The sequence below is a fragment of the Sphaeramia orbicularis genome, chromosome 9 (assembly GCF_902148855.1).
Source record: "Sphaeramia orbicularis chromosome 9, fSphaOr1.1, whole genome shotgun sequence".
NCBI classification, from domain to species: domain Eukaryota; kingdom Metazoa; phylum Chordata; class Actinopteri; order Kurtiformes; family Apogonidae; genus Sphaeramia; species Sphaeramia orbicularis.
Window position 1 is genome coordinate 56,479,145 of NC_043965.1, and position 11,976 is coordinate 56,491,120.

An 11,976-nucleotide genomic window follows, 5' to 3' on the forward strand; every position below is an offset into this window, starting at 1 on the left:
CCCTCTAAGGATTTAATAATAAACAAGATAAAAGAAGTTTCTCTCAAATGTATTCATCGTTTCTTTCCTTGCAAACTGTTCCTACACAGATGTAAAAGGACATCAGTGTGAACTGCTCCTTTTGTAATCAGTCAGAAGAAATGTCGATCATCTGTTTTGGTTCCTGTCCCTTCTCAAAGGTTTTCTGGCAAAATGTCTGTTTTTTTTCATTTGTTTCTGATTTTTCTCTTACTTAATCAAAAAATATTGTTTGGTATTTTCTCATATCCTGCTAACTAATCAGATCAATACTATATTATTAATCTAAATCCTTTTTTTTTGTTTTCATTTTTTTGATTCATTCACTCATTCATTCATTCATTCATTCATTTATTTATTTATTTATTTATTTATTTATTTTATTCTATTTAATTCTATATTTGGCTAAATACCACATTCATAAATCTAAATTCTCAAATCACAAACCTTCCTTCGTAATCTTTTAAATTGAGTTTACTCAATATCTTTCAAATATTCAGTATTCTGAAAATAACAAAGCTATCAAAACCACTGATCTATGGAACAGGGATGAACTTTGTGTAAGTTGATGCATTAGTTTTGTTTGCATATTTTGTCCTCTGGCTATGTTTCTGATCTGTTCATGTCATGTTATTATATTAATATTGCACTGTACTTTTCATATTCCTATTGTACTCTGTATAAAACTAAACATATAAATATGTTAAAGAAAAAAAAAAAAAAAAGATGAAGTCAACAGCGGCCTTCAGGGGCAGAAGCCTTCCAGACCAAAGCGCTCTGCCTGTCTACACTCAGACCTGTTCCTATCAAACCCACTCCCATCACAAACAGCTTCTCCTCCTGCTGTGGCACCTTTCAAACATGGGACGGTCCAACAGCTGCAGAGGTGGAAGTACGTAAGAACCAGGATGAATACTGAGGCACTGGCAGTCTGAGGACGGGACGACTGGATGAGTAGCCGCTTCTACATGCTCCCTTTCAGGCACAACACTTGTTCTTTTATTTCCATTATTGGATTTTTTTAATTTTTGTATTGTTTTGTGTTTTGTTTTTTTTTCCCCATATGTTTTATATTATGTCTGTGTCTGAAATAAACTAAACTAAACTGAACCAAACCAAACTAAACTAAACTAAACTGAACTGAACTGAACTAAACTAAACTAAACTAAACTGAACTGAACTGAACTAAACTAAACTAAACTAAACCGAACCAAACCAAACTAAACTAAACTGAACTGAACTTGAACTGAACTAAACTAAACTGAACTGAACTAAACTAAACTAAATTAAACTAAACTGAACTGAACTGAACTAAACTAAACTAAACTGAACCGAACCGAACTAAACTAAACTAAACTAAACTAAACTAAACTGAACTGAACTGAACTAAACTAAACTAAACTAAACTAAACCGAACCAAACCAAACTAAACTAAACTGAACTGAACTTGAACTGAACTAAACTAAACTGAACTGAACTAAACTAAACTAAACTAAACTAAACTAAACTAAACTAAACTAAACTGAACTGAACTAAACTAAACTAAACTAAACTAAACTAAACTAAACTGAACCAAACCAAACTAAACTAAACTAAACTAAACTGAACTGAACTGAACTAAACTAAACTAAACTGAACCAAACCAAACTAAACTAAACTGAACTGAACTTGAACTGAACTAAACTAAACTGAACTAAACTAAACTAAATTAAACTAAACTGAACTAAACTAAACTAAACCAAACTGAACTAAACTAAACTAAACTGAACTAAACTAAACTGAACTAAACTAAACTAAACTAAACTAAACTGAACTAAACTGAACTAAACTGAACTAAACTAAACTAAACTGAACTGAACTAAACCAAACTAAACTAAATTAAACTAAACTAAATTAACTAAACTACACTAAACTAAACTAAATTAAACTAAACTAAATTAACTAAACTAATCTAAATTAACTAAATTAAACTGAACTAACTAAACTAAACTGAACTAAACTAAACTAAATTAAACTAAACTAAACTGAACTAAACTAAACTAAACTAAACTGAACTAAACTAAACTAAACTGAACTGAACTAAACTAAACTAAACTGAACTGAACTGAACTAAACTAAACTGAACCAAACCAAACTAAACTAAACCTGAACTAAACTAAACTAAACTAAACTAAACTGAACTGAACTAAACTAAACTAAACTAAACTGAACTGAACTAAACTAAACTAAACTAAAACTGAACTACAACTAAACTAAACTAAATTAAACTAAACTAAACTGAACTGAACTAAACTAAACTAAACTAAACTAAACTAACTAAACTAACTAAACTAAACTAAACTAAACGGATGTGCTTCACTCAGTCTGTGGGCGGGACAGACGGACACCAGGTTAACAGACTCCATTTTCACATCACATGGACAGATTTACAAACCAAGGTTCTAATAGTTTTGGATTTTTCATTCTAGTACAGTTTTATTTAGTTTGGACTTTTTTTTCTCTAATTCAGTTTGTTTTAATTTGTTTTCTGAGCAGGTTTTGACAGTTTTTATTATTTTTCATTTTTTTCTAAATGCTTAGTTTCAGTCTAGTTTTATTTATTTTTTTAATCTTATCTTTTTCGCCCCCGTATTCAAGGCAGGGCAGGTTTATTTCCACAGCACATTTCATGTACAAGACAATTCAAGTGCTTTACATAAAACATTCCAAGCATTAGAGCAGAAGGCATGAGGAAAACAAACAAACAAATCAGATAAACAGATAAAAACTTTCAGCTTAAAAGAATCCAAACTCTCCTCAAATGCAGCTGAGACCGGCGGCTCTGGAACCTGGGTTTAAATAAACACTGTTTCAGCTGGTCTGAGGTGTGTTCCACATAGCTTCTGCAGGTCTGGATCTGACCCTGGGACCTGACACACAGACCGGACCCAAATGAGCTGAGGGGTCTGGGGGTTCAGGCTGGGTCAGCAGGACCGGACCCAAATGAGCTGAGGGGTCTAGGGGGGTTCAGGCTGGGTCAGCAGGACCGGATCCAGATGAGCTGAGGGGTCTGGGGGGTTCAGGCTGGGTCAGGAGGACCGGATCCAGATGAGCTGAGGGGTCTGGGGGGTTCAGGGGGTTCAGGCTGGGTCAGGAGGACCGGATCCAGATGAGCTGAGGGGGCGGGGGGGTTCAGGGGTTCAGGCTGGGGCAGGAGGACCGGATCCAGATGAGCTGAGGGGTCGGGGGGTTCGGGCTGGGTCAGGAGGACCGGATCCAGATGAGCTGAGGGGTCTAGGGGGGTTCAGGCTGGGTCAGGAGGACCGGATCCAGATGAGCTGAGGGGTCTGGGGGGTTCAGGCTGGGTCAGGAGGACCGGATCCAGATGAGGTGAAGGGTCTGGGGGTTCAGGCTGGGTCAGGAGGACCGGATCCAGATGAGCTGAGGGGTCTGGGGGGTTCAGGCTGGGTCAGGAGTTCATTTTCCTGTATTTTCAGACAAACATCAGTACTTTCTACTGTTCCTTACCTTTTACACCAGCTCCATAATTATAGTTTTAATGCATTTCAAGGGAATTATGGCGTACTTTGACTGGACATCACTGCACACCTCCAAACACCAAAACAACTTTAACCCTAAATGTATGAAACGGTAGCACATAAAAGAAAATCCCATCAATGACTATCACAGACAGGAAACAGAACAAGTCAAAAAACAGAAGAACAGGAAAATAATGTCAAACATGTAACGAGACAAAACAACACAGAAGCTGTGACCTCATGGTGGGACAGAAAGGAAAAGTGAAGCAGAAAAGATGAAAATGATGTAAAATGATGAAATAAACTTTTTTTAAAAAAAATGTAACATGATAAAAATGGTATGAAAACAATCCTTTTCATTCATTTTCTGAACCCGCTTTATCCTCACTGGGGTCACGGGGGTCTCTTGGAGCCTATCCCAGCTACATGGGGGTGAAGGCGGGGTTCACCCTGGACATGTGACCAGTTCATCTCAGGGCTGAACATATACAGACAAACAATCACTGTCACATTCACACCTATGGGCAATTCAGATTAACCAACTAACCTATCAGTGCATGTGTTTGGATGGTGGGAGGAGCCGGAGTACCCCGGAGAGAACCCACGCAGACAACGGGAGAACATGCAAACTCCACACAGAAAGGTCCCACCCCCTGTCGACTGGTTGTTGGAATCGAACCCAGGACCTTCTGTCTGTGAGGCATCAGTGCTAACCACTGCACCACCGTGTCGCCCTGAAAACCAATCCATGCATGAAAAACAACAGTCTATGGTTGGACTGGAGCCATAAAGCTGTGTGTTCCCCTGTGTGCTCTGCTGGAGATCCAGGTTCTGGAAGTCCGTCATCTTGCAGCGTCGCAGCGCAGCGTCTATGAAGGAGCTTCAACAAAAGAGAAAAGTGCACCAAGGATTGGAACAAATCAACTGGGCGTTAAAGCACAGGATGACTTTCATCACAGTTTGTTTTGTTCAGATGTGTCCAACCCCCCAGCCACCATGTCCATGTGGCCCCCCCAGACAGTAACATTTCTGCAGTATTATGGCGTACATGCGTCATTTTTGTCTTTCTGTTGTCATTCTGAAAGCCTTTAGTCTGAACTGTGGTCTGGATTCAGGTTCTCCATACCAGATGTGGAGGCTCCAGCAGCATGTGTCTGAGTTCTGGCACATGTGTGGGGAACTACAGACTGGGCACAGAGCGGGTCCGGTACAGGGATGGTATGGCATGTTTACGGCAAGGACAGAAGACTGACTGAAGAGCACCAACATCTGATTCATATGTGGATGTGTTTGGTTGGGTTTGGCAGATTTCTGTGAAGACAAAACACTGAGCAAAGAGCGGGAATTTGTACCCAGAAGAAAACCCACTTCATTTTAAAACACGATCAACAACAAATTCTGGGTGAATTTTGTCCTCCTTTGGGCCTCTCTTTGGGTCAGTTTGGGCTGCTTTTTGGCTGGATGTTGGGGATTTGGGGCTTTTCTGGGACAGTTATGGCTGTATTTTGGAAGTCCACAGTTAGTTTTGGGTGAATTTGGGCTTCCTTCTGGTTGGATTTTGGTTCCCCTCTTTTGGTCCATTTAGGGCCCATACATCTGCCCAGAACTTTGCCAAAATGGTGGGCCAATTTTGGGCCAGATTTAAGCCATAATAATTTTGCTATCTGGGCAGAAGGGTTCCATTTGGGCTGCATAGAAGGGTCCCATGTGGGTTTGTCCACAGTTTCCATGGTGACCCCACATGTGTTTTGCCCAGATCAGAATCAGAATCTGTTTATTGTCGTCGTACCAATGTTACGCCCTTGTCTAGGGTACAAAAAGGCATAAGATAAAATGACTCCCAGTCCAATCCACCCCCAAAGAAGACTGTGACAGTAGATGTTAAATTAAAGCTGAGCTGCACTTCATTTATTTTAGGGTGGGCAGTGGAAAAATAACAAACTAAACCAACTCAAACACTCTATACTTCCCTGATCAAAATAAATAAAAAAAAAAAAAAAAATAATACACCCCAGATAGCAAAATTCTTCTGGCCCAGTTCTGGGCCCACACTCCCCATTTTCATGTGGCCCACTTGTGGCCTGGAATGACGGCGTTTACATGTGTGAGTCTGGCAGCCAGAAGTGAGCCAAACCCGGGCCACAACCTTAGCCAGATGTCAGCCAAAAATCAACCGGACCTAACTAATGTGGCCCTAATCTGGCCCACAACTCATGTTTTCTGGCCTATTTTTCCCAATGTGACCCAAAAACTATGAATGACGGCCCTCTGCTAGCTGCTAATATTAGCATAAGACCATCAGTCACACTAACCACATACATTAGAAGTGATTTTGGCCAAATGTTTCATCACAGTGAATTAAAATCTTAATCACTATTTAATACTTCTTGCTGGAAAAAATGAGTGAAGCAGTTATCAGAAAACCACAGTTGTTACTACAGCAAAAAATTTTGTTGATGTACTTGCTAAGATTAAATGAAGCAGTAAACTTCTGTGGTAATAAGGCTATGGAAATGGGGAAAAAAAAAACACAAACATTTCTCAAAATATTGTTTTAATGACATAAATGCAATTTTAACATTTTAGAAAAAAAAAATAAACCTATATGTATGTATACAATGATGAGCGGTTACAATGACACAGATGTCAACACATGGCCCGCGGGCCAAAACCAGCCAAAGGGTCCAATCTAGCCTATGGGATGAATTTGTGAAATTCAAAAATTACAAGATATTAACAATCAGGGGTGTTAAAATCCTTTTAGGTTCAGGTTGTACATACAGACCAGTAAAATACTATTACTATTAAAAATGTTTACATTACAAACTATCCTTTCATACAAAATGTGAATAATCTGAAATATGAACATTAAAAGTAGTACAACTTTAACACAATTCTGCCTGATACATGTTTTGTGTATTTAAATTTGCACATATTTTTCTTAAGAAATTTCAGGTTGTTCGTGTTATTCACATTTTTAAGAAAGCTTTGTAGATGTAAATACTTTAAGAATATAATTTAACTTTTTTCTCAAATATGAAAAACCTGAAATGTCTAAGAAAATTAAGTGCATTTTAACATTCTGCCTGTTACTAATGTTTTGTGCTTTGTACATCCAATCTAATATAGAATGAGAATTTGAGGTATATTGTTAAAATGCACTTATTTCTCTTAACAAATTTCATGAATGTTAATATTTTAATTTAATGTAATTTTTTGCAGTAAGAGAAAGAAACATGTGGAGTTGTAATATTTTACAGGCTGTTATGTTATTATTTTACTGGTCCAGCCCGCTTCAGATCTAAAACGAGTTTGACCCCCCTGCTGTCAGATATATACATTTATAGTACAGGAGAACAGATAATAGAACAGATAACATTAAGCGAGAATATCAACAGCACAACATTCCATTAAGATATGTAGTTTCATAAAGATCAAGGAAAACAAACTACTGAGCTGAGCTACAGATACCTGTTATACAATGCAATCTCCCCAATAATTAACAAGTGGTGCCAGGCACAACAAACCCTATCCCTCACACATATTTTGCCCAAAATAAGTAAATGGGAAGATTTGAAAAAATCATTTAAAAAAATTGAAACGATCTACCTTTCTCAAAATGTAATGACATCTATTCTGGGTCACTGGCAATCTATAAACCCAATGTGGTATGAATTCAACCAATAGTTTTGTGGCTTAAGTGTTAACCAAATAAACAAACAAACCAAACCAAAAACAATACCCCTTATACCACCCCCTCCGAGGCGTGGGGTAAAAAGTCTTTTAATTGTCAGGCAGTCCTCTCTCCATTCTTCTTTTGCGTCCACCATCCCGATCACCCGCCAGCTGAGCCATCGTTTCACAAATGTTTCTATTTCTTGGGTGGTGGCATTTGAAGTGAATTTGTTTCTCCTGACAGCATCTGAAAAGAATGCTTTGATGAAGATTCTCAGTCATCCAGACACTTGGATAAACAGTGTGGTATTGGTTGAGTCAAATCAACTGGATTCCTAAAAAAACACTTGAACCCAGATATGTCTCAGCAATAATGTTCATCTGAAAAGAAACATTTTACTTTCATACACAGGAAAAAAAAAATGACAAGTTCAACAAATGTATGAAGATACTTAAAGTACAGAAAATTTCCTTTCAGAAATGACTGCATTCTTTAAAAAAATAAAATTAAATGTGGAAGCTAGTTTTACCATGATACATGTAACTACATACCATTAATGACTTCCTTCAACTGCAAACCACAAAACCTGTCTTCCCATTAACTCCTCTCCAGTTAAGGTTTGTGGCAAGCGAGTTTGTCATTAGCTGCCTCATCGTCCTCCCACACTGTCTCTCGGACATCAACTCCTCCCATGAGGCTTAAAGTTGTCACCTGCAAAATATAATAGTCATAACTACAACTCATACCAAACAAAGTAGCATAAAGTGAGTAATAAAAATGTACTATTACCATTTTGGCTCTGAGTCCATCTTGCTCTTAATCTCATATTCTAGAGCTTCTAGAGCTCTGATGTCCTTAGGGGAATGATGCCTTCTGGTAGGAGTCCCTCCACCTCTGGAGAACTGGTTGTGCTGATGGTGGCGAGATGCTGCTGGATCACCTTTACCTGATCCATTAGCATTTCAATTTTGATATTCTATTAAGAAGAAGAGCTACAAATAAATAATAAACAAAATTCTGGTAAGTATTCGGATGTTAAAAAAAGGCATCAGATGAAAATGACCTTTTCCAACTGTTTAAATATAAGATTCTTAAGTATTGAATGGGTGATGCCCCAGAGTAAAGCAAGTCAACTCAATCTTCTTTTTAATATGATACTAACCTCTCTAAACATTTTAATCAACAATTACTCACCACATTACATCTCTTAGAGATGGTGTTGAAAGTTTTCCCTCTCATGGTGATGTGGAGGGTTGTCCGTTCTCTGACGGTGTGAGGGGTGTCCGTTCCCTGACAGTGTCGAGGGGTGTGTGTTCCCTGACAGTGTCGAGGGGTGTCCATTCTCTGACGGTGTGGAGGGGTGTGTGTTCCATGACAGTGTCGAGGGGTGTCATTTTCTGACGGTGTGGAGGGGTGTCTGTTCTCTGGCGGTGTGAAGGGGTGTCCGTTCCCTGACAGTGTCGAGGGGTGTGTGTTCCCTGACAGTGTCGAGGGGTGTCTGTTCTCTGGCGGTGTGAAGGGGTGTCCGTTCCCTGACAGTGTCGAGGGGTTGTCCGTTATCTGGCGGTATAAAGGGGTGTCCGTTCTCTGGCGGTATAAAGGGGTGTCCGTTCTCTGGCGGTGTGAAGGGGTGTCCGTTCCCTGACAGTGTCGAGGGGGGTCCGTTCTCTGGCGGTATAAAGGGGTGTCCGTTCTCTGGCGGTGTGAAGGGGTGTCCGTTCCCTGAACAGTGTCGAGGGGTGGTCCGTTCTCTGGCGGTATAAAGGGGTGTCCGTTCTCTGGCGGTGTGAAGGGGTGTCCGTTCCCTGACAGTGTCGAGGGGTGTCCGTTCTCTGGCGGTGTGAAGGGGTGTCCGTTCCCTGACAGTGTCGAGGGGGTGTCCGTTCTCTGGCGGTATAAAGGGGTGTCCGTTCTCTGTGCGTTGTGAAGGGTGTCCGTTCCCTGACAGTGTCGAGGGGTTGTCCGTTCTTCTGGGCGGTATAAAGGGGTGTCCGTTCTCTGGCGGTATGAAGGGGTGTCCGTTCTCTGGCGGTTGGAAGGGGTGTCTGTCAGGCAGGGAGGTTGGGATCTCGGAGCAGCAGGCAGCTTATTTTTTTTTACAGGAATTTCATTGTCACTGTCACTTGATATCAAGAAGTTATTTCGTCTTGTCCATGCACATGTGTGGGAATGAAATGAGAAATAAATTAGTTTTAAATTAAATTGATGCCAAAGTTAAGTTTCAGTGGCAAAACTGAAATATCTTTGTTAGTTTATATAAAATATATAAAATATGCTACATACATACAATATGCTACATAGTGCTCTAACATGCCTTGTTTTAATTTTATTTACCACAGACATTTCTTTGTCAATTAGGAACCAATTAGTGACAATGAAACTACTCTTTAATGCTCACATTCTTTTCCTCTTGATCCTCTTTGGCATTTCATTTTCATCAGCAGTCTGGAGATCTGTCTGAGCTTCTGCTTGAGGAAGTTTCAGGCGGGCAATGTTGTAGTTTGCTATAAACAAGAAAAAAAAAATTAAACATGATTTGTCAAATCAAACATTTCCAAGTACAAACCCAATACATACATACCGGCTGTATATAAGATTCTAATTTGGAATGACCTCCACGTGTCCTGAGGTTGTTGCCAGTGCTGCGTGTAGCCTTTTTAATGTCTTCCAGCTTGTATCTCTCTGCCACAAGCACTGGCCCATCTGAAACCCATGATGATGGGACAACCTCTACTTCATTCGTGTCCACAACTCTACAATATGATACAGGCCTTGGAAAGAAAATGAAGATGATTGTTAGACAAAAATTTGATCCGTAGATATGATTATGTTATATAGCAAAATAAATATAAAAGTATTTCACTCAGTTTCTAAATATCAAACAATTATATATTACAGAAGAATTGTCTTTGCCTGCAAATTATAGGTATACATACCTTAGCGATTTGGCATGAGCAACTTGGAATTCTTTAATTGTGATGTCTGGAGACCATCAGTGCTATTAAAAACTATTCAAGTATCACTGTATTAAAAATCTAATCATCCCTACAGTCATCAGCAGCACCAACAACTTTTCTAATGCTGTGCCTCTGCACTACAATCTAGGATGGGTCCGCATGCAGGAGTGGAATAACGCAAAACCTTTCCCAAATGGTAACCTGACACACTTCTCCACCTCACTCTCTAACTTGAGACACAACAGATCTGAAGACAAATGTGACACAAAATAAATTCCTAATTCTCTGGAGTCAATTGGATAGTCAAAGAACTTCGCAATATCTCTGTAACACTTACAGACAACATGTTCACTTCTTCAATGACAATAATGTTTTCAACTAAGAATATATTGTTGTTCATTTTTACACAGCAGTTCCTTGTGGAAGTGTTTATAACAAAGCCATCCATAACCAGCTCTTTAAACTGATTTTGTATTCCCTGCAGGTCATCTGGAACAGGCCCACCTGAATGTTGCTTTCTCAGAATTTTGTGGGATTTCAGAGTAGCGTCATGGTCTCTTGATATGACTTCTGACAGTCTTCTCATCACTTGCTGCAATGGAAAGCTAGGTTTCCTAACCATTCTTTTAAGATCGTTCAAGTAATTTTCAAATGGGAAGCCTGATATAAGATCCAAATGACCATGTACCGTGACATCATCAATAGGTGAGTCAACCCATGTATATTATAAACCATAAAGCATTGACCATACAGTTTCCCAAAATGCTCAACAAATGAGGCAAGCAATTGTTTGGCAAAATCATTTAACAACAAACAATATTTAGGACTTGCTAATATGTAAATCCCTACAAACAACAACATAAAATTTTTGTACATCTCAGCTGGCAACACATTGCTCAAAACTACTGGTCCAGTGTAGAGTAGAAATTGTCGAAGTTCTGTTGCTTTCCATCTGAAACGCTCAGCAAGAGCTCTTGGCCTCCTGGCAAACTCTGAAGGGATGTAGCCCTTCAGAGCAATTAATTCCTCTGAGATGCGGGATGCTTGGCTAGATGAAATACGGGAATGCAAGGGACCAAAACTGCCCATCCACAAGTCAATAACGACGCACCACACCCAAACAAACTAAATGCATGTAGTCATGTGGAAAACCACTGACCAGAGGAATAGAGTGTTTCTGAAGAAGAGAATGTTCCACATGGTGATCTTCATCCTCTACATTTGCAAAAGATAAATCAGTTCTTAAATTGCATTCACTTGTGGAAATGTCATTCGATTGTTGATGTAAACACCTGGCTGCACACATTTATCACAGCCACTGTATCCATTGTGTGACTTTATACCCTTGACAAAGGCCTCTGGCGGGAGCATCACAAATTACTGAGCACACATTGAGGTAAAAAGTCTTCCCACTCACAACAAACCCACTACTCAAAAATTTTTCAACTCTGAGACCAGATCTGTTAAGTATTCAGACAATGGCTTTGGCTTGAATTCCCACAGAAAAGAGCAACCAACACCGGTTTCCTGGCAGTATCCTTGAAGAATTGCTAAAAATAGCCAGAACTGAATTGCTGAGCTTTTAAAAAGTGGAAGGCCGTCAATATTCACTGTAATTTGAACTATGATGATTTGGGACAACTGATGACAGTCTCTCAAATGTTTTGATGAAAACATTTCGGATACCAAATAATGATATGATCCACCAGCTAAGTTAACTACACATGACACTTTCTGTGTTTTGAGTAAGGATCTTGCATCTTTTGGTAAGCTTGGGTGATGGACTTTCAGTATGGACAACAATGCA